General features: G+C 35.3%; 1 protein-coding gene across 3 annotated transcripts in view; it reads right to left on the reverse strand.

Annotated features, from left to right (window-relative positions):
* The window catches only part of Lrp1b (LDL receptor related protein 1B), a 1,970,757-nt gene that overhangs the window by 1,551,694 nt on the left and 394,192 nt on the right, over positions 1 to 24,871 (reverse strand). The gene's annotated exons all lie outside the window — the stretch shown is intronic.

Below are 24,871 nucleotides of genomic sequence, written 5' to 3' on the forward strand. Positions count from 1 at the left end.
AATATTCCTTTTGGCAGCATACACAATATGCTGTAACCCACCAATTAAAAAAACAAAAAAAAAAAAAAAAAAAAAAAAAAAAAAAAAAGGCTCTCATACAAGTATCTTTTTGTAATGGTAAAATACTGACAGTGAGGGCCTCTTTGGAGGAATTAAAGGTCCTAGGTGGTGGAGAAAGAGGTACACATGTGTATAGCAATACTTTAAGCAAAAATGTAACAATTTACAAAACCTATAAATCCTAGATCCTCCCTTTATATTTTCAATCATCCAATACATGTCCTATTTTACTTCTTTTAAAGCATTTCTATCAGAGTCTTAATGATCATCCACTAAATTGCATCACTCTGAAACACCCAAGCCTATTCACAATTCAAAAGCATGGTCTTTAAAGAGGTGATTACACCCAATGAGACCTTGAGCATTGCCTCAAGTCCAATCTGATCATGTCCTTATCAGAAGAAACCAGACATTTTGAGTGATACCAGGGATGCAATCACTGGAAAGGGACCTGGAGAGAAAGACAGTGGCTATCTGGCAGTCAAAGAGAAAATTCTTTAAAGAAACTGAGTTGGCCAACAGCCTGATTTTGGCTATCTTATTTTATGAGAGACTACATTTCTAGTGTGAAAGTCACTAAGCCCATGGTATTTTGTGATGGCAGCTCCAGAGGATTGTATCAAAACCTTTAACATACTGCTGTGGGAAACAGTAGAAAGAAACACTTCAAGGTATCGTGTCTTGAACTCACCAAATTACCAAAGCCAGAATTCTGGTGGCATCTGTTTATGAGAAAAACCTGAGGAGATACTAAAAACAATGAATGGGTCCTTCATGTTTTTGTGTCTTCTAATCATTAACAACAATTTTTATGAGGAACCTAAGATGGGAATTTCATTGTTAGGCTTAAGGCTCTCATGCTTGTTGAAAGATTTTGGTGTGGAACTGTATTAAGAATTATTAGTTAACTAAGGAGGTATATGTCACTAATCAGAAACTTTTCTGGGAGTTAATTGATGAGATACACCCTACAGAACAAGAGTAGAAAGCCAAGAGGCTGATGCTATACAGCATAGGTGGGGGAAGGTCTTTAAATGAAAAGAAAGGTTAGCCAAAGACTACAGTGTGAATTTTGACAACTTGACTGGTTTTAATGAGACAAGTATCTAGGCAGAGTGCATTACTCAGTGATGAAGCACTTGACCCCACTTAGAAATATAAGTAGGAAAGTGAATACTGATTATCTGAAGTGAGAAAGCCTGTTCTTATCATGTATTAATAAACTTCCCTACTGATCTTGGCAAAACACCATTAGTTATTAGAAGGCAAAGCTCCAGGGCTGAAAAGATGGATATGCGATGACAATCACTTCCTGTTTTTGCAGAGTACCTAGGTTCAGTTCTCAGTACCTTTATGGTGCTTACAAAGTTCTGTAGTTCTGTAATTCCAGTTCCAGGAGATTGAATGCCTTGCCTATCTTCTGTAGGAACACATTCACAAAGGCAAAGCACTCATACACATTAAATAAAAAATAAATCAACAAATACTTTAAAAACTAAAACAAAAAATTATAGCACAGCTCTCCTGTGACCCTCAGGTCAAGTAGAGAATTCCAGTGGACTTCTGAACATTCATTATTATATAAAACATGTCACGTTTAGTTTGCTTCTTTTTGTTTTTTTCTATTCAGGTGTATTATATCCATTATTTTGTATACAAGGATTAAACTAACTTTGTTGCAGAAAAACACATTCTGGCCAAGGGAAGAAGTTTGTGTCACTGAAAAAATAAAAAGCTAATGAGCTCCAGAATAAAAGCTTAACTGGAAGCTTAAAGGCATCACTCAGATGCTCACATAGAAATAAACACTGAATAGATTTCTGCCTTGGTTTAGAGGCACTGATACACATCAGTGAGGAGTTCACCTGAAAATGACCTTCTTTTATGGTTATGTGCTGGCCACCTGGGCATTCCTTCACTTGAGGACTTAAGCAAGGTAAATCTGACCTGATCTAATGATTGTTCTCATCTAGTCTCTATTGATGAGCCATCAGCAAAGTGAGAAAAGAAACATTTTGTCCATTATATTGATTTCCTATCATTCAATCCCTTCCTATATCAGCCCAGAAGCAACCTGGGAAATCTATTATGTCCCCCTTTTCTAAGCCGTTCTCAGTGTTTGCTACTGCAGTACAAGCTGCAAGGTAATGTTGACCTTCATCTAGGACATCATGGACATTGGGACAACCTCACAATCTCTTAAGTCTTCTAATTTAATTATCTTTTGTTTGTTCCACTAATTTCATCAGTGTTGTAAGCACCCCCAAAACAATAACAACAGCAGAACAAAACAAGCAAACAAACAAACAAACTACTTGAAAAATGTGCTTCTGTACTCTCCAGGAGCCGAACCCAGGCAACAACACTGTGATAGCTGATTTGCCTAGTAATCTGCCCAAATTGAGCTTCCTAGATCCATTCTTCCTAAGGAGTATGAGAGTCAGACATGGAGATGCTAAGTAGTTTAACAAATATCAGATTGGTTTGGTTATCAAGCTTACAGAAGCAAAGTCACTGACAAGGGAACTGCAGAGTAGCATGGATCAATCAAAATTTCAGAGAGGCACACAGAAGAGAGTATGCGAATCACAAAGAATAGCTACAAAATACAGGTGATAGAGCCAGAAAGAGAGAAGAGAGAGAGAAAAGAGCTGTCAACGCTGTAGAAATATGACCGTCTGGTTCAGGGCTATCCACAAACATATCCACTCGTCTGCATTTTGTGGAGCCCACTTAAAGTTCTAAAATAAGGTCCACTGATTGATTCATGCAGAGGCTAGTTTAAGACAAAACCAACAAGTTCTTTCAGATGCCCACTGGATCCATTTGGTTGAGAACTAAATTGATAATCATAGTTTTTCATTTTGTCTTAGACCTTCCCATCTACACACACAGAAACATGCACGCTGTTCCAGTTAAATCACACCCCATCTGCAATCACATAGCACTTATGATGACCTTAAACTATCTACAAATATCAAGATATTTGCATTTTTAAATGTAGTCTTCTTTCCTTCATTACACATACATACACAGATACACAGAAACACACAGACACACAGAAACACACGAAGAGAAAGAGTGAGAGAGACAAACAGAGGAGAAATGGAGAGAGGTTACACACACATAATTGCAAACATATCTTGAGAGCTATGAGAAATTTCTCTTTTCTTTGAACTCGTATAAACTGTTTTATATATGATATATAAAGCTAAATATTTCATCCCCACAAAAATCTTTACCAAACTTGTTGGAAAATCAAACGCATGAAAATCTTATTCATTTTCAATTTGTTATTGTTGTTCTTATTGGATAACATTAATCTGTAAAATAATACTAATTGGAATTATACAGCATACATAATTTCCAGGCATCATAAAGGTGAATATGGGCCTAAAAGAATACTGTTTTAGATATTAAATGCTACTTCAGATGGTTACTACTTACAGTGTATATAATTGCACTCAATATAGCCTACACTATGTTGAATGTGATATATCTATGTGGTTATAACCAATGAACCATTGGTCTTCTTCACATATTATTGCCCTCACTTGTACATAATAATGGAACTTATCTCACTGTGAGATATAGCAATTAGGAAAAGATACTTCTCAACCACATAGCAATATTTCTTTCCCATAGTGTGTAGTAAATGTCCCTTGGTAAATTATTATTGCTTACCCTCACATTAATCACTATGCATATACACTGATTTTCTATACACTTATTTCCAATTAGTCACAAAAATAAGTTCTATTACAAATATCCTTTAAAATATTTCATTATTACTTTTGAAAGTTCTTTCTCAATCTCAAGCAATATAAAGAAGTGATATACTCAGAAAAGAAGATTGGGTCACAGTAACTTAGATAAACAAACCTAAATACTCATAGTCGTTGAAACATCCACAACTGTATTAAACTAAAATAAGGGAGTATAACACAGTAACTATGCCTTTCTCTTGAAAACACAGGAGGAAGGCAAAATGTGAGGATCGGACCTTGTGACTCCTACAGGTTAGGGTACCTTCCCCTGGGCCTCCAGCATCAACCCTACATGTCCATTCAAGGGCAAAATGGTTGGAAAAACAGGAGGAAGATGCCTTATGCGTCATCTTAACCTACAATAAATGGGTCATTTGCCTAATCGCTGTGAGCACATTAAACAAATAGGTCAATATACATATATATGGATATGGAAATTAGAGGCTAAAACCAACCCACCTTTCAATTAATTCTGAACATTCTATGGGTCTACAATTGAGTTTGCAAAGCAACCAAATAAATCTGAAGCTTATGCATGATTGAATGTAATTTTAATTCTATGAAAATGCTATTATGCAATAAATCTCGATTTTATTCAGGTAAATACTTCCTCAAACATTTTCCCAAGTCATTTAAGGAAATAATTAACTGAATAGTGAGCAGGTAGCATGATATCACAGAGTAATTGTATCTCTTAAACTGCAATATTAATATAGACAATCTTCAAATTCAATAAAACTCCATTTTAATTTATATCCTCCTTCGTGAGTAGTTATTGGTTAAAATGAATTCTTTTTATTACTTTAGTAAATTGCTTAGTTAACAGAATAGCCATTGAAATAATGTTCACATTTAAATTGAACAAATTGAGATAGCACAAAACAGAAAAAACAAAGAATATATGTTTATTTTTGCACATTATTTGTTTCCTTTCTGATCACTGCAGAACTATTTAATGATCCAATGTATTTGTCTCACTCATAGTAATTTCAATGTTCCAAACGATTGCTATCTCTCAGGGAACAGTGATATTAATCAGCTGAACTATGTTGTCAAGCAGAAATAGTTATAGCAAGTGAATAATTCCAGTAAATATGTGGTGGTTGTTTTGGGGGTAAAATTAACTCATTTTATTTGGAAGCCCCCAGTGAAAGAATACGAGAAGTTGTTCACAGTATACCTACATTGAAAGGATGAGTATATGTATAAGTTGGTGATGGATGGATGGAAAGAATTTATTGCTTGTCCTCACTAAGGTGTAAGTTAAATCATGGTTTCCTAAGAACTGATATTGGTTCATTTGCTTCAATGATAAATGTTTATTCTCATCTCTCAAAAGATTAGCTTTTATTTGTATGAAGCACAATTTTGTGTTTTGAGTGTATATTTGGGTTTTGTACGGTCTTGTTAAAAAGGATTTTTTTTCTTGACAATTCTCCTTTATTGAAACTGGAGTGTGTGTTTGTGTGTGTGTGTGTGTGTATGTGTGTGTGTGTATGCGCATTTACCTTAATACCATAGAGACATTGCTTTAGCAATAAATAAATAAATACGTTGACCTGGTATCTTGCTTTGTTTTGAACAAAAATCAAAATTCAAATGGAAAAAACTCAGCCTACTTTCAGGGTAGCCTATACAGACAGCACCCAAGTCTCCAGAATGCTAATCGAGTAAAATGCAGACATCTGTGGCCTTGCCCTTCTGAAAAAATATATTACCAGAAATATACACAGAGTAGATGAAAATCTTTCTTGGTATCTATTTGTGGTACTTCCAGAAGAAGCTGCAACAGTACAACACAAGTTTGCACAGGAGGTATTGTCAAAATATCTAAAGCATATAATTTAGGGCTTTTGTTTTGCTTAAATTTGATAAGAAATACACCTGACTTCAATTATGATAATCTCCATCAAAATCAATGATTCCAGACTAACAATCCCAAGATTGTTCCTGAACACTTTCTCAGTATACTAGAAGTGAAAATGGACAAAGAGTTTCAGAGATTATCTTTTCATTTGTTAATATATATCAGGCTTCTGGGGAAAATAGTTATTGCTTACAAGTTTTTATTAAAGCAATCCAGTAAGAATGTGGCAAAGTTACATTCATTGTGTGAGAACTGGGAGCTACACAAAGAGTGTTGGGTTTGACAGTTAAAAACCTAAAATTCAGGTAAAATTAAATACCACCTCTCAGCAATATGGGAACAGTGAGAATATATTTGGATCCTTCAGGCCTTTCATGTATACACATCCCCACATTATGACACGGAATCATAAAAATGACGTTCATAGGGATAGCTTGAAGATGCAAGCTAGTCCTTTTGCAAACTTCTGAAATCATGTTTGTTGACTTTTTTTTTCCAGAGAGGGATATTTCTTCTCTGAAACTATAAAGGGGATTAGAATCTACCTTTCTTAAAATGTTCAACAACCTTAGCAGCAAAATTGTAGTGCACAGGTCCTACAATTTGAAGAAAAGGCACTTTTATGCCAGTGCAAGCATCAAACTATATTTTACTTTGGGGACTCATGGATATTTGTGTTTTAATGAAAATACCTTTTTGCAAAAGCCACAAAATATGTATTTTTTCTAACAAAACAAAACAGCTCTTGTTCTAATACTAGGAGCCTTGTATCTCTATGCCACTCCCTGAGAAACACATCTCTTAATTTAATAAGGGAATTTCCAGAGGGGTCAGAAAGTGACCAACAAAGCTTTACATTGTAATTTAAGGTAATTGGCTAACTAGAACTCTGCTTCAAACAAAAGCCATTGCAAAAAAAAAAATAATAAAAAAAATAAAGTGACAGCCAAACATCTGTGGCTGCCTGCAACCCTTCTATAGCATGCTGTGCCCAGTTATGCTCAGTGACTAAAAGCAATAATGCTTTGATGCTAGACGACTACGTCTTGTTCTGAAATTGATTGTAAACCACTTTATGAGTGGTTTGAAATCCTTTGTGTGACTTCTTGTCTTGATGAGCTCTTTAGCAAAATAAATTAGCAATTTTGGACCCTTTTTGTTTCCCTGCTTGTCTACCACTGCGATTTTTCTAAATAAAGTTGCTGTATTCTTCCCTGCAGCAGGATTCACAGGTGGGGTTGCTTGTCTTTAATTTGGATTTAGATCTTAAGGTGTTCATGCAGCTCTCAGCATTATCTCCTCATTTGTACTTGCTTGACCTGACTTGATTCCATTTTTATTTTTCTGAAGCTCAGAGATATAATATAAATGTCAATAAAAGTTAATCTCTGACTAACACTAATCCCAAAGGCGCTTCTGTCATAATAGCCCATAGAGCAATTTTCTCTTAGTTATTAATTTGTAACTATTTATTAGTTAAGTATTAGTAAACTTGTAGCCCAGGACAGCCCTTTTTGTATCTACTTTCTGAAAAAAAAATAAACAAGTGTTATGAGCACTGCAAACTTTCTTGAATTACCACTGTAATATCAGGGAACATCTTCTTATAGATAACAATGTGTTTTCCCTCTAAAATATTTCAAGCTCATTGATATTGTTGCATTAAATCTAACAGAAAAAAAGTCTTTGTTTTCCAAATATCAGGGACCATATTTAGTGAAATGCCTGAGCTCTTATTACTTTCTTTACCATATAACTCAATGTTGCTTAAAAGGAAACAACAGCCATAATCCAGGGTAACTCTTCTGAGAACTTGATCAATATATCTGTTGATGCTAAAACATCACCTTGGTTTAGGACCTTAGAAAGCAGCTCAATCTAAAGAAAAAATAAGTTGCATATCAACAAAGGGAATTTATATCCTATGGAATTACCTTTTGATATTATGGCACACTGATAATAATAAAAAAAGACGATGGCATCCCTCCTTCTCCATGTTGAAACCAGGATTTTTAAGTTAAAATTTCAAAGTAAAGGTTTTCAGGAGAAGAAGAAATGCCTAAATGGAAACGTGGGTGTAGGTACTATAGTCTTTTCTATGAGACACAATGGATGAGTCATTCCAGCCTTTCTTAACAACTGTACAGTTGTAGCTGAGAATGAAGAAAAGGACAACAGAAGATGGAGTAATAAGTAGATGTTGATGCCAAAGGTTGTGCTGAGCTATTCAGAAGGGTGACCATGACAATGGTTTCTAAGTTAGAAAGTCATTAGCCAAGCTATCCTTTCTAATGATCTAAGCTACTCTGTGTTTTATAAGATGAGAAATGTGGGAGGAATTAGTCAGCACTCACTTGATCAGGAGTTTCATGGAAGGGCTTAGCAGGGATAAACAAATTACTCCAGGGATACCAGACTTACAAACTGGCTGCACCACTTTGCTTATCTCTTATATTTAGACTTCAGATTGACTGGTGCTTTGTCATGTACAACATTTGTGTTGTAATATACCTAAAGATGGTTAAAAATGGTTTTTTTAGGTGAATATGGTATCATCTAATGAGTATAATTGTCAACACAAATTAGAAAGGATGATTCTCCCATGTTATTCTTATCTCTGTACATTTGTTTATTTTGCTTCAGAGTAAAATTTATGAATAATTTATTATGTCCTCAGATACTCAATGACAGTTATAAGAACATATCGCTTGACCACTTGGTGAAGACTGATGTGAGCTCCTACAGCACAATGGTATGAACACTCTAAGTCATCACCTTTGCCTCCTGTATTCTGTACTCAAAGTTCAACCAAATTAAATATGAGAAAAAAGTCAATCAAAATAGAAGCCCTGTGTACTGTGGCAAGGACAAAAAGTCTGTACAACTGCAAAAAAGGGAGAAAAGTTATACAATCTCTTAATTAGTTGCAGGAAAAGGAAATCCAACAATTTGCCAATTTTATTCAGATAAATTGTTATCTTCTAATATGTAAACTCAAAATTAAAACTTTAATTCTGTCAATGAGGAAAATTTAAATATTTATATCATATTAAAATTGTAAAGCATTGGATATTTGCTGCATTCTAAAAGCCATAATGCAAATTTAATGGATGTTAGAAAATAAGTTAATGAAAAATAGAAGCTCCCATTATTTTTACATATTTTCTGAGCTTTCAAAGCAGACATGTCAGTAAGAAGGGGACAGAATATTACTTCTTACAGACATTATGACTAACTCAAATATTTGCTCCAGTGATACAAGGTGTCATTGGTAGACTTGCTTGGTTTTAAAATGGAATGAAAAGCAAGTATTTTTCAGATTTATGAGTAGCCTTACTATAACCTCATCTCCTACTCTGCTTCATGCCCTATTATCTAACAACTTTTATTTCCTTGTGTTATTTTCTTGAAAGTTCATATAAATTTATTAGTTATTTTTCATGTTAAGAGCAAGGCAGAAATGCAATAACACGAAGCTCAGCAACTGAGCAGAAGGGCCCCAGACCAAGAATATGCTTTGTCTAACAACATAAGCCCTCTCTATGCCTTGCTAAGTTTCATGCTGTTCATTGCCTACATTGAGGAAAGAACCTAATGCTGTTTGCAAAGCTCTCCATTAATGTAGTCTTAATGATATAAGACAATCAAAGAGACCTTAGAAACACAGAAAATGGGTCAATCTAATCCTAAGTAAATCAGTACTCATTGAGTTCTTCATACAAAGTTTTCATTTTTCCCATCTTATAACATCCTAGTATCTATATAGTTCCTTTTTATAGAAGAATTGTACAATATGAGTTTATTTAATTCTTTTGTATAGAATCAGTGTAAAACATTAGTATATATATATATATATATATATATACACATATATGTATATTCAATACATTTATAATATATTGAAATATATAAATAAAGATTATGTTTATATATGAGTTTGTATTTATATACATTCACATATGAATATGTGTCTATATATACAAAAATTCATGCTTTTCTATGTATATTCGATATATATCACATTTATACTGTTTCTATACAAAAGAATTACACACTATCAATGCTGAATAGGTGAATTTTAGAAAAGTATCAAGACTAAAGAGAACTGTTACCAAAAATCAAAGTTTAGAAACTTTGCTATTTGAATGCAATGGATTTTTTTTTAATTTTCTAGAACATTGCTTCATATAAATAGATAGATACTGGTGTCAACAGTGTGCTTTTAGTTCTTAAAATTCTAGATAGAGCAAGAGGCAAAAGTAAATCAATAAGATTCAAATGGAAAGGAAGACATCAAAGTACAGCTATTCGTAGAGGATGTGATAGTATAAGTGACTCCAAACATTCTATCAGAAAACTCCTACAGCTCAGAAACATCTTCTGCAAATGGCTGGATACGAAATTGTTGTAGCTTGGCTCTAATGCTATATGTGTTAATTCTGCTCCTGAAATCACACAGGAACTCACACATCTGAGCTGAGGATACTTGTCCACTGTTGGCTCTGATTGGGAAATAATGTTGGTGGCAGCCAACTGCTGGGCAGGGAGACAGAAATGGGACTTTTAGGATTCCTGGGCAAGAAACGCAGGGAGGGAGAAAGAATAATTCCCATGACAAGGGAGCAGAAAGACCAAGCCTGAGAGCTAAAATAAAGAAAGCATTCAATACATAAGAATCAGGTAGAGTAAACCCAGAGGCCGCTCCCTGAATTGGGTCTGGGATAGAAGAGATGGAATATATATTTTAGAAAGTAATAATTCAGGAATATCAGAGGGGAGAGAGTGCTAGCCATGAGGAGGTTTGGAAATATCCAGCCATTGTGCTGTTTAAGGCATATTAAAAATAAGGCTGCACATGTGTGTATCTTTAATTCATGAATCTAAAACATTGGGTTGGTGGCAAGAAGCATGTGTACAACTGCCAGGGAATTTGAAACAGATTAAAATGTTACCTCTTCACAAAACTTACTAAAATTTAAGAAATGAGTAACCCTGTTTTATACAAATGACAAATGGGCTTAGAGAGACGTCGTTCTTGGTTTTAGGGCCTTCTTCCTCAATACTCCTGTCCCATGAGAGAAAGTGGCAAAAAAGTGAATGCTCAGGCTGAAGCACAGAGAAGAAAGATGGGGCAGAGATCAAAGTTAATCAGCTTGTGCACCCACTAACCCTGCAGGAGCAGAAGTAAGGGATGCTGAAGGCTGGGACACAGGAACAAGTTGTTGGACTGTATGCTGCTATTGGTAATAATAAGTCTCATTGGACCTGAAACGTCAGCCCACTCAGTTCACCTGTGAAAATGACTGCCTTTCTTACAACTAAAACAGTTCTTCTGGCCCTCTGCCCTGGACCTTTGGCACTCTGAACTAGTTCTGGTCTCACTTGTGGCCAAGTGTAACTCAGGTACAATTAATCTTGCTGTCAGGAGAGAGAGAGAGAGACAGAGACAGAGACAGAGACAGACAGACAGAGAGAGAAAGACAGAGAGAGAGAGAGACAGAGAGACAGAGAGAGAGACACAGAGAGAGAGAGAGAGAGAGAGAGAGAGAGAGAGAGAGAGAGAATGAGAGAGAGAGAATGAATCATGGAAAGAACACTCTCCATAATACCCCAGATATAAGATATCTTGAGTAACTCTAACCAACTAAGTGAAAAACATATTATTAAAAATTTCAAATCTTGGAAGAAGGAAATTGAAGAAGATATTAGAAGATGGAAAGATATCTCATGCTCATGGATAAGTAGGATCAACATAATAAAAATGGACATCTTACCATCTGCAGATCCAATGAATTCCCCAACAAAATTTCATCACAATAGTTTGATTAGTTTACTGACCATAAAGGAAAAATATTCAAGTTCGAATGGAAATAAAACAAAAACCCAAGATGGCTAAAATAATTTTATACATTAAAAGGAGACCTGGCAATACCATCATTCCTGATTTTAAGCTGTTCTACAGAGTAGAAGTAATAACAACTGTGTGTCAGTGACATAAAAACAGACAGGTTAATTAGTGAAATTGAATCAAAGACCTAGAAAAATCAACATACCTAAGACACCTGATTTTTTGATAAAGAAATTTGAAAAATACACTGGAAAAAAGAAATATCTTCAACAAATGGTGTTGGTTTAACAGGATGCCGATATGTAGGGAATGCATATAGATCCACTTCTATAACCCTGTATAAAACTAAAGTACAGGTAGATCTAAGACCTCAGCATAAAACTAAATCAACGAATCTGATAGAAGAAAAATGGGGAAAATGGTCTTGAATATACTTGCACAGGAAAAACCTTTCAGACCCGAACACCAATAATGCAGGCATTGTAGTCAACAATAAATAAATGGGACTGCAAAAAAATGAAAAACTTTTATAAGGTAAAGGACACCATTAGTAAGACAAAATGATAGCCCACAGAGTGGGAAAATATTTCCACTAAATCCATATCTGACAGAGAGCTAATATACAAAATACATAAAGAGCTCAAGAAACTAGACATAAATAAACTAAATAATTCCATAAAAATAGGATAAATATCTAAACAGAATTCCCAACAGAGGATTCTCAAATGGCTGAGAAACACTTAAAGGTTCAACATCCTTAGCCTTTGGAGTATAATGTCAATCAAGACAATTTTTGAAGTTCCATGTTTCATCTGTCAGAATGGCTGAGATAAAAAACACAAGTGACAACTCATGCTGGTAAGAGTGTAACCTTGTATAGCCACTTTGAAAATCAATATGACATTTTCTCAGAAAATTGGGAATCAATCTACCACAAGACCAATCTATATAAACCCTAGGTATATATACACAAAGAACAGCTACATCCTACCCAAGGACACTTGCTCAACTATGCTCATAGCAGCTTTATTCATAGTAACCAGAAACTGGAAGCAAGTTTGATGTCCCTTGACCAAATAATGAATATTAATTTAAAAACCAAGTAATACATTTACACAATGGATAATTACTTCATTAAAATAAAATGACATCATGAAATTTGCTGGTAAATGGGTGGAATTACAAAAAAAATCACCATGTGTGAGATAAAAGAGATCCAAAAAGACAAGCTTAGTATGTACTCATTTACAAATGGATATTAGCTGTAAAGTAAAGAATAATCGTGTTACAATCCACAGACACAGTCTATGAAATGATGGGGGCTTAAGATCTTCCTGGGAAAGATTTCTTAAGTGAAAAGAGGAGTGATTAGATGTGGGGGAAATATAAAGAGAGATTAAAACTGAGGAAGATGGCTGGATTTAGGAGTGCGTTTTTGGAACATGGTAGAAACCTAGTGCAATGGGAAGTCTAGTGAATCTATGAGCATGACAGTAGTGAAGACTCCTAGGAATGACCATAGGGAGACTGAACCAGCCATCCTTTGCAAGCAGGCAATGACTCAAGGGAAGGGATGAGGACACCAACCCAGCCACAAAACCTCTGATCTACAGTTTGTCATGCCTACAGGATAAGCTGGAACTGGAGCTTAGCATAATTCTCACAAAAGAGGCCAGAGATACTTCATCCAGCAACTGATGGGAGCAAATGCAGAGTCCCACAGACAGATTTTAGGAAGAGTTCAAGGAGCCCTGTGGAGGAGGGGGAAGAATGATTGGAGGAGGGCACCATATAAATAATCTACAGAATCAACTGACTGGGACTCAAGTGGGCTCAAAGATATCAGTGTGCTTGTACTGGTCTGACCTAAGACCTCTGCGTATTTGTTATGGTTGAATAGCTTGGAATTCTGGTGGAATTCCTAGTAATGGGAGAAGGGTACGCGCTCTGATTCTTTTCCCTGCCTTTGAGATGCTTTCCTCTTACTTGGTACCTCATCCAGCCTTTATCCAATAACATGTGCCTGGTCTTACTGTAGATTGTTGATACATATTTGGTTGATATCTCTGTTTGGTCTGTTCTTTCCTGAGGGTAGGTGAGTGGGCATCCATCCAGGGGAAAGGGCAGGTAAGGGGTAGAGAATGGGGAGGAAAGGGAGGGAAACACCAATAGGGATATATATATATATATATATATATATATATATATATATATATATATGAGAAGAATAAATAAAACAGGAAAAAACATCATTGGCTATTTTGGACCACATCAGAATATAGGCTGCTTCAATTTTTGAACTCTACTCTCTGTAAGAACTGTCTTTACCTATGAACACCCTTATGATCATTTACATCGGTATCATGTTTATGAAAACACTCACACTTGTATGTACAGCCACACACAGAGAGATACACATACATTGTCTTAGTCATAAGTAGTAGTAAAAACCTGGGTGACCAATGAGCTTTAACTTGTTACCAATGTATGGTAAACATGAAATTGTATCTTTCATTTTATGATTTAGGCAGAGCATTGAAGTATATTAATTTGTATCATATATATATATATATGTATATATATATATATACTCTTACTTGACCATTTTCTGTTAGCTCAGGTAAGGTTTTAGAAATTAAAAATGTATCCCATCATGCACATGATATTAAGTCACAGACAGAAACCTCTTCAAGTTCATAAGCAATGGGGATGCTAAAACTGGCTGTGAATGAGCTACCATGGAAGGCATTTTTTTTAATATTTTCTATATTTTATTGCTTTATTTACAAAATGAAAGTCGCTTTTCTTAGGTTTATGTTACAAGTTGTATTAAATCCTTTTGAATCATGCCAAATAATTATTAAGTGTTGTTCCATTTTCTTATTTTCTTCTTAAATAAGCAATTGAGTTCTCGTAACTATGAACGCACTGCTTTTTAATTGCTTCTCTGGTTGTGTTAATGCTGTTATTCCTCTTCACTGTCAGGAAGATTGCAAAATGTTCCTGGAACAAGACCAAATTAGTCAACGTCTTAAGATATTAGACTTTCTGTGCTCCTCTCAGTATGATGCATTCTTTTATTAACTGGTAACTACTTCTAAAGTCTTGTGTTTAATACATATTAACACATCCAATTTAAGATATGAATAATTTTAAACTTAGAATTAAATAAAATTTTAGATATTTAAAGCATAGACTTTAAAATATGAAATACTTATTAAAATGCTACTTTTCTAAGATTAATATAATTTATTCTCTGAAAGGAATAGCTAAGAAAAAGTATTTTGACTTAAAATAAGATATGAAGCTATACCTCATAAAAGACTGAACTGATTGGTAGTTCACCTTTCAGGAGAAATGAAATATAAAAAAAAAATGCTGACATGGTCATAAAATAATCTGCACTCACAAAATGTGCATTGTCTTACACAAAATAAAACATATCTTATAACTTGACTAAAAGTACAAACAAACTGGACTTTCCAGCCTTTGTCCACTAAGCCAATAGGAGGAATGAATAGAATACAGGCCCTTGCAACGTATTATTGAATTTTTATTTATTAAAAACTTACATGTGTGTTTGTATATATGTCTATGTGTCCCACATGTATGTGTGCTCATGTGTATTCATGTGTGTGAAAGACGGTGTGTCCTGCATGCATAATCTTTGTTCATTTGTATATGTGTTTGCAAGGGTATATTGGAACATGCCTGCCTATGTTCACTTCTCTGTTCCTTTTATTCTTTAAAAGAAATCCGATGCCTGAGGGAAGACAAAGTACTGACTTCTGACTTGTTTTTCTTCTTGCCATGTTTGCTTGATTTTTTAGGTAAAAATTAAAATATCATGATTCTCCTGAAAATTTTCTAAAGTACTCATAATGATAAAATGAAATTAGATACCTTTACTGTCTCAATTTACAGTAATATTATTCACACAATTAAATGTGGCCGACCTTACTGAGTTTTTATTCCCTCTACTTCTTAGTTAAGAGTCAGGGTCTCCATAGTCATCCAGATACCCAGAAGCAAAAATAAATACAACATTTAGGACCATAGCAGTAATAGCTGTTGATTCCATAACATGTCAAAGTTCTTAAAAAGTTAACAACTGAAATCTAAGAGAGACAAAATATTTTGACATTATACCCATGGTTGCATCATCTCTGACATTCAATCTGTGGTTACACCATCTAGGGAGAGGCTGGCAGCCTGGCTTTGAACTTCAGAATAGTGTGAAGTAGCCTTGTTGGGAAACAATGCTTACAGAAGTTATCTGAATGCATTGAAATCACTGACAAGATTAGAGATTGCTGCTTTCTAAAAATCCTTAAACCTTGAGCTATAAATGGGTCTGGTAGGAGTGAAAATTAGCATTCCATTAGCATTAACTTTTTACCAAATAATAATTTTTACAGGGCCCCACATAGGCAAGAAAGCACGCTAATATCACAAATGTTTTTGTTAGCAGCGATTACCTTTGAATTATCCAAATAATTGTGATAGGGAAGGTGCAAATATTATTACTCAAAGTCCCTTCATCCAAGTAGAATTTTATTTCCTGTTCTTTTTTTTTTTCCTTCTTACTTGTTTTTAGATAATCCATCAAATGATCACAGGGAAGGGGTAAGAAAAATGTATAAGGACAAAGAAATGATGATTCATTATTTTCCTACTGACAATTTTCTACCAATTTCATTAAAATAATATTTTGAACTTGTAAAAGAGAATGTGTTAGCAGTCATGAATTAATTTGTACCTTGACATACAGAATAACACTTCCTCTAAATTGAAATTACACAAAAACCTCAAACTGTTAATTTAAAAAGAAATATGTAAAATAATGCAGATGATAATCCAAGCTATAGAACTGACTCCCTGTAACCTTCACATCACAGGGCTTTTGGCCTAATCAGAAACAGAAATTCAAATTGGGTAAATTTAGTTTTAGAAAGTTAAAAGTGTGATGGAAATACACACTGCATCTCATCATCCAGCTGGAACTCTAGCACGCACAAGTCATATTTTCCCTCCATTGGTACAGGCAGTTGGAGCAGAAAAGGTGGGAAAGACAAGCCAAATCCCATGCTATGTCATGGTACCATATTTTCCCTATGATACTGAATGAGAAGTTTTTATTCATTCATAAACAAAATTCTCATCAAGAATCAGTGAGAAATGCTGTGAGGATTCAGAAGTTGTGAGAGAACATCATAGTTCACATTTCTGAATATTACTAATCAGAGAATATCCTATTAAAATGATTAAGTATGGTCTTTAAGTGAAGAGTATGGAGATCTGCAAGCTACCCAATTAGTATCCTTGGGTGGGAATTACTCTAGTAAAAAATTTGAATGGTTTTTACTGGTAAAATAGCTAGCTTTTACACAGTTACTATATACACCATCATGATGACACAGAGAGGACAATGTTTTTAGTATTAATATACCTAGTTTGGAATTTTAAATAGCTTAGCTTAAATATTTTTATATATTTCTTTTTCTACCATAAAACAGAAAGAATTTTACATTTTAAATTGAGGAAATACGTACAGATATTGCTTGGTAAATCATTGCCTTAGAAAGGACAGATTCAGTTTCTTCTGCATATGGGTTAATTTTATTTATTATTATTAAAAATGTGTAACTTTTGAAGCAAAATATAAAATATAAATTTTTTAGAGAAATATTATTTCACAAGGGAAAATTATTTAGCCATTACTATAAATAGGATTTTATATATATATATATATATATATATATATATATATATATATATATCCTGCAAGGGAATAGATTAAGTGGAAACATTTAGATTACATATGGTTGGCCTAAATAGAATTTTCATACAAAAAATCAGTTCATAGTTTAAGTGACTAAAACATTGGTGACAAGCTGTAATATCACTTGAAATTTTTCTGAAGGATGACAAGGTATTGTATAAGCAAACATGATCATAAATTAACTCTGTGATTTTACAACTGAGTTGTGATCCAAAATTGTGTAATAAATGATGTATTTATAAAAATAAAACAATGTTTATGCTAATTTTAACACTCCTACAACTAAGAAAATATACAATATAACTTCTGCAAACTCTCTGATGACATAGGAAATGGATTAAATGTGCTTATGAAGAAATAGGAAGGGAAATCACATGGGAATTATTGTCACTTGTTTCTAGAAGAGTAAGAGGACCATAAGAGTCAGCTCTACACAGATAGGTTAACTTCCAATTGGCTTGGGCAGTGAGTTTTATACTTTTCTACACATGATGACATAGAAGTAGAGAATCACTAAATAATTACTCCATAGTCATACATCATATTAAGAGGCATTTTAGTCTATCTAAAATGCATTTTGTTTTTATAGCACTTTGTACTCTATTTAGTATGTTGGTGTTGTCTGCATCGTGATTCCAAGGCCAATCAGCCCACTTTCCAGTACAATAAAGAAACTCCCCTATTTTCAAAAAGAGGATATAAGGAGACTGGCAGTCAAAATGGATTGCATGGCTACTTACTCATCCTCCTGGAGGATGACTTTAATTAAGCCACTTAATTAAAATCTCATTCCAGTTTCCATGTCACTAAAGTAAAGGAACAGGAAAATCCCCAGTGTTCTTTCCAAGTCTACTATGTAATTTATTTATCAAAGCCATCCATTCATTTATCTCTAAACAACTCTAAAATATGTTGCTCTGTGGAAATGTTATTTACATAATAGCTTTCTCAGACTGTTGGGTATGGTGGGTCCCAGCAACAATCCCTGAACTTCAGATGCTGAGGCAGGGGCTCTAGAGTTTGAGATCAGCCTGACCAAATAGTGAGATTCTGTCTTCAACATGTGATAAATAAAATATGCGAAGTGAATTTGGTGAGACTTTATGACAAGTGCAGAAGCAGGTGTTCCTCTAACTATGCTGAAAAAACAAGTTATCACAGCCAGGAAGGCACCAGCAGGAAGAGAAACCAGTGTTCTTTGCTGTTGTTTCTGTTGTGTTGTGTTGTGTTGTGTTGTGTTGATTTGTTTTGTTTTGTTTTAACTTTATCCTTACTGGGTTCTACCTTGTATTTGCCCTAGAATATTATGAGTGCTTTTAGCACCCTAATAGGAATAAAGGAAAGCTATTCTGGGGAGGTGTAACAGCAGCTGAGGGGAAATATTCAATTGATGCTAAAGCATCAGAATAGAAATTTGCAGGGACATGTGAAAAGAGACAAGAGAAGGAGTTGTGGAATAAGGTCAGCTGGTTATTTAGCTGAACTCATGATCAGCATTTTGTTCAAGCATAAAAATTTCACTGACACTTCAAAGGGGTTTGAGTATGAGGCAGGGCTAAGGTGACCAAGGCTTTCTTCCTTTGTGATGGAAGAAATTCCAGTGCCTGTGCCTCTCTTGGGCTGTCTTAGCCTCCAATCTGGAAGACCTACATGAATCAGAGACCTAAATAAACTTCAAGGAGAGCCTAAAAGCGTCTTACACATTCTATCGTTTTATTTTTATTTATTTCAAAGCAGGGGCAAGTCTAAGGCTGTGAGGAAAGACCCAATTGTTCCTGTTTTCCTAGACAGAACTTGTACTGAGTCACCGTGGGAATGCGTTGTAGACCCCAGAATCTGGCTTTTGCTGGACTTGTTAGGTTAAGTTCGCTGGCAGCCTCAGTGATCCCCTGAAAAGGGTAGACCAACACTTCTGGCCTCCTTCTAGCATCATAATTAAAAAGCCAATCTACTTAGCATCTTAAATCTGCAGCCCAGGTACTGGAGAATTGCTGTTAACTATAGCTTGACTTTATTTTAAAAACAGAAATGATCCTAGAGACACTGCTGATTGATCCTAGCTGCTCTTATATGAAAATTATTTTAATAAATATTTGCCTTATATCTATTCCTTTAAAGAATAGCTCCACAACACACACCCATTCATACACACACACACACACACACACACACACACACACTTGCTCATGCACACACATAAACACTTTTCTATCTGAATCTGCTGCGTGGGTGGTGCCAGGAGAGCTGTGTTAGCCAACAGGTAGGCAGCCACTAGATCAGTCTCCCAAGTCAGCAAGTTCCCATCTGTTTTTTGGAATCTTCATGCGTTGTTCTGCTTATTATGTCAACTGAGCCTCAAACTCATTCTTTGTGGGCTACCAGCAGATGTTTAACAAGGTGAGCCGAAGGAAATCTGGTCATTAGGCCCTGTGTTAAGACTGACGCAGCTGGAATCTGTTTTCCCTATGTTTTCCAAGTGCTAACCTACAGATTTACTTGATAGGTTTCCACTGGGCATAAACGAGGCATTCAGGTGGCCCTGGAAACCTCAAGCAAACTGCTGATGCCATGCTGTTGGTTTAGACATTGCAGCTCATTTGGAGTTGACCAGTGCTTTGGAGACTACCAGCATCCTGAATTAATGGCTACTAGTTGTTGAAGAAGCGTCTTGGGCATGTTCTACAGATGATCACTTCCTGCCAAGAAAAGCCGATTTAAGGTTGGTGAAGTATACTATGAAGTGAGACAGAATCAGAAGTCACACATCATGGGCTTCCAAGGTTCATTAGTGTCAGTGCCATCTCAAGATGTAGCACAGTGCTTAACACTACAGCAAAGAAGCCTCCGGACCAGTGGTCCAAATGTGAGAAAATGACATTTTGAAAAGGGCTTCTCTGAACCAACAAACAAAACAGTTGCTTCTGTTGCTGGCCTACTGTTTATTTGATTTATACATATTTGTAAACTCTTGGCATACATATTTTATTTCTATGACTTTTTATTCATGTTTGGGATATTCTTGGCTACTCCTCTTTAGGGTATAATATGAACGTAGAAAAGTAGTTATACACAAAAACAACTGATAGGAATTCTTTACATTCAATTCAACAGGAGACTGATAACTAGTCAAGAATGGAGCAAGAGGAAGTCTCTGTTTGTCTGAGGGTATACAGAGAAACTTGTGTGAGAATATGGGCTTTGTTTGTTGTTATTGTTGTTTTTGAGGCATATATATTTATTTGAGGTTTACATTTTGTGGAAATGCCTGGTACGTACAAAGACACAACTGAAACAAGAGTGGGCATTTGCTAAGAACAATTTCTAACAGAGTCTCTTTTTGTCACACATGTGGTTTGTCCAATTTGGACTTCCCTGGTGGAATCTGAAGCTGAAGGAACATAGCTCTTGATGCTGCAGCCATGTGACCAGATCACAGGTTCTTGTCAAATGGGAGCATTTCTAATTGGCTGAGAATGGACCGGGTCTGAACACAGGATACCAGATGCTTCCTTGCTGACATCACCATTACTAATTCCAACAGAGAACTGAGAAGCTGCCAAGAGAAGAGTTGAGCCTTTTATTGGGCTGAATCATGGAGATCACCAGGGAGGAAAAAAAATGTGGTTTCATTGTTAAACTATTTTAAAATGCCCATGTGAAGTATCACATTGCCTTAATTATGGTTCCCTTGCTTTAAAGAGATACCATGACCACAGCAACTCTTATAAAGGAAAACAGTTAACTTAAGCTGGCTTACAGTTTCAGAAGTTCAGTCCATTATCATCATTGTGGGAAGCATGGTAGCGTGCAGGCAGACTGAGGAGAAATGATCTTGATCCACAGGCAGCCTAAGGAAAAGTCATGCCCCACTGACTGTAGCTAGAAGATAGGAGACCATAAAAGCTGTCCCTACAATGACACGATTTCTCCAACAAGACCATACGTACTTCAACAAGGCCACAGCTCCTAATAGTGCTACTCACTATGGGCCAAGCATTCAAACACAGGAGTATATGGAAGCTACACCAATTTAAAACATCACACCCATGTACTAATGTGCACTTGCTTTAGCTTCTCTCAAGGCTAGTTCCTTTCTTTTCTTTTCTCATATCTATTCATTCTTCATTCAAAAAGAGGTTATATAGACATGCTGTGTGCTAAATTAGTAAAGCAGGACTTAAATGATAACTTACAGTACTTAGGAATATGAAGAAAGTAGTATTTTATGAGTTAGATGATAAAATGCTATCCCATTTATCCTTATATAAATCAGTTTTTAGATTCAGTATTATTTTCAGAGACTAACATTAAAATAGATGTATGTGTCCAGTAATATATGGTTGAAATAATACTCTCAATGCTACTAATCCTACCTGTATGTAGATATAGAGACATCACAAATTCAAAAATCTGATTTACCTAAAAAGACAGTATCACAAAAAGAAAAAAGAAAAAAATGCCCCTCTTACTCCTCTCCTGAGTGAAGCTTTGAAGCATCCAGTGAGGAAGTAAGGAGAAGGCATGGGATTCCTACAAGGAAAGAATCCTTTTAGACTTGTAAGTATCCCTGTTGGTAAAGTATTAAGGCATGATCACTAGTCTACCAAGAATGACAAAACACTACCTTGAAGGTAAGAATCATGTATGGCACACACACCATCATGGTGAATGTGAGGACATGCCAATGGGAGCACCAACAGAACTACATGACTTGGAAAAAGGAATGCACCGAAGAATGCACATGGCTCAGTGAACTCCAGGATTTTGCCAATGGAGAATACATTGTCTCTGTGTAGACATAAACTAGAGTTTCAAAAGTCCTTCCTCACACTGAGACTTCAAGTTCCAGGAATGATACTGTGCTTGCTGGAACATTTGTCAAAGTTTCCAGGAAGCTCAGAGATCCACTCTTAGGGTAGATTAACCACTGTCACTGCTTATTCAGGTCTTACCTCAGAGTCTACAATATTGTCTTCTGTAGTTCTCCACCTCTCCATTTCAAAGCAACTCCATGCACACATGGGACAATTGAAGAGGCCAGGCAAAGGTGAGCTCCCTTTAGCCTTCCATTCTATGCCTTATAATTCTCTCCATAACAGAGGAGAAAGGAAATTTTCACCTGATAAGTTTCACCTTTAGCTTAAAGGGGGAAGAGAAATTACAGATTTTTTTTTCAATTAAACATTTGGAAAATATTTCATTTGTGTTATAGTCATAGGCAAGCTGATGAGCTTTTTAATCTGAGACACTCTACTTGGTTTCCAAACTGCCAAGTCCCACAGTCTAGTTCAAGATCAATCTTCACTGGCCAACTCTGTGGCATTAGATAAAATCCTTTTTCTCATTGAGGAAGCAGGGACCAAGGCTTCTTTAGCTGTTGTTACAGAGAGGTTACTATGGAAAAGTATATAAATTGCTGCCTGAATGTTCATATTATGTTTCAGTCACTCTCCTTTATTTAGACTTTATTCTCTTATCACACTTGACAATGTCTTCTATTTCTTTCTTTCCCTTTTCTTTCCTTTTCTTTCTTTGTAAAATGTTGTTCACAAGCATCTGACAAGACTCTCTCTTGTCTCTCCTTCCAGTTTTCTCAGCTTGCATTCTCCATGTACTTGAGAAGATTGGTTTGGGATCTCTATTCTTTCACTCATAAGACATTCCTCCAAAACCTAAGTTGTGATGGTATTTTGGGTGTTAGATTTATCTCAGAATTCAAATTTCATTTATGTCTTACTCAAAAACTTTTATTCCAGAAGAAATCAGTATCACAATTTTTAATTCTCCATTCGGTATCTCAGTAAACTGATTGCACCACAGCACTGGGGAACAACTTCTTGCATTATTGATGAGAACAGGAGATACCAAGCAGACAAGCATTTCATGGCCTGGGCTTCAAAAATTTTGTACATGTACAGAAGCTAGAAAAGTCCTTGTTTCTGTCCTGGTTAGAGGCTGTGGTTCACATAATGTTGGTCTGGTTCTCTCTTTCTTTTTCTCTAGATAAGTGCCCCTGCCTGGAAACTATATGTAGGAAAATGACTGAAATGAGAAAATGATCCTAAATACCCGGAGAACAGATCAACTAGACTTACCTCTGTGCACTCCATTTCTGCCATAAGCCCTGTGAAAAGTGCCTGTTTTCAGGACCTGATCCTGTGTATAGCTCTTTCAGTCTTCCCTAAGCTCCCACTCAAAACTTTGAATAAAACCAGCTTCTAAGAACATTCTCTTGATGCCTATGGACTTTATTCTTCAGATTCACTAAACAAGAGTCAAGACACTGACTTAGTGAAACATTTGTGTGAGTATAAAGGTGTGGTTCACTAAATCTGAGTTAAATTTACTCCATCAAATTCAAAGACACCCCACTTTTCATATGTAAAATATCTGTAGCCTTCAGTAAGGATTTTTACAGTAAGGATTGGGACACATCAATTACACAGATTTTTAAATAAGCTATTAATCTCATTATGAAAATCATTCTATCTCTTTTTGTCATGGAAAAGACATGATTCTGCATCATTTATCACACTGGAAATTCTATTGTATGAAACATAAATTAAGACTGATAAGTTTTCATTTTATTGACCAATAGCCTGATGGTAAATAATTTTTAAATTTATTCAGGATTTGTCTTTTTTTTTTCCTTTTTTTGACAGTCAGTCTGGTGGTTCCTCAGAAAATTGGACATAATACTACCAGAAGATCCAGCAATACCTCTACTGGGCATATATCCAGAAGATGTTCCAACTGGTAAGAAGGACACATGCTCCACTATGTTCATAGCAGCCTTATTTATGATAGCCAGAAGCTGGAAAGAATCCAGATGTCCTTCAACAGAGGAATGGATACAGAAAATATGGTACATTTACACAATGGAGTACTACTCAGCTATTAAAAGCAATGCATTTATGACATTCTTGGACAAATGGATGTATCTGGAGGATATCATCCTTAGTGAGGTAACCCAATCACAAAAGAAGTACTTGATATGCACTCACTGATCAGTGGATATTAGCCCAGAAACTTAGAATACCCAAGATACAATTTGTAAAACACAAGAAAAATCTTTCTTTATTCTTCTTTCCTTCATTTTTCTCTTCCCTTTCTCTCTCTCTTTCTTTCTTTCTTTCTTTCTTTCTTTCTTTCTTTCTTTTTTAGACCAATATATTTAAGATTTTTTATTGATTGTATCTCATCCATAACCATTTTCTGTTCGCTTAGTTAATTAATAGAAAAGTCAAAAGAAATGAGTAAAGCATAGAGAGTAATAATAGGGAGGTTCAGCAGAAAATCACAGTAAACAAATTCAAAGAATTTTAGGGTGAAGGAACAAGGCAGTCACAATAGTGTTCTATTCCAATATTTCACATTAAGACTTCTATTGTGATCAAGCAGATAGTATTATATTTCTTGTAATAGGGATATGTGAACTCAACTTAATGAGCTAAAGTGGATAATAATTTTTGGAGATTTGATTGTGAATTGATTTATTGTTAAGGTAACTAAGAGAAAAAGTGTAAATTTATAAAAATGATAAAGGA

The sequence above is a fragment of the Mus caroli genome, chromosome 2 (assembly GCF_900094665.2).
Source record: "Mus caroli chromosome 2, CAROLI_EIJ_v1.1, whole genome shotgun sequence".
NCBI lineage: Eukaryota > Metazoa > Chordata > Mammalia > Rodentia > Muridae > Mus > Mus caroli.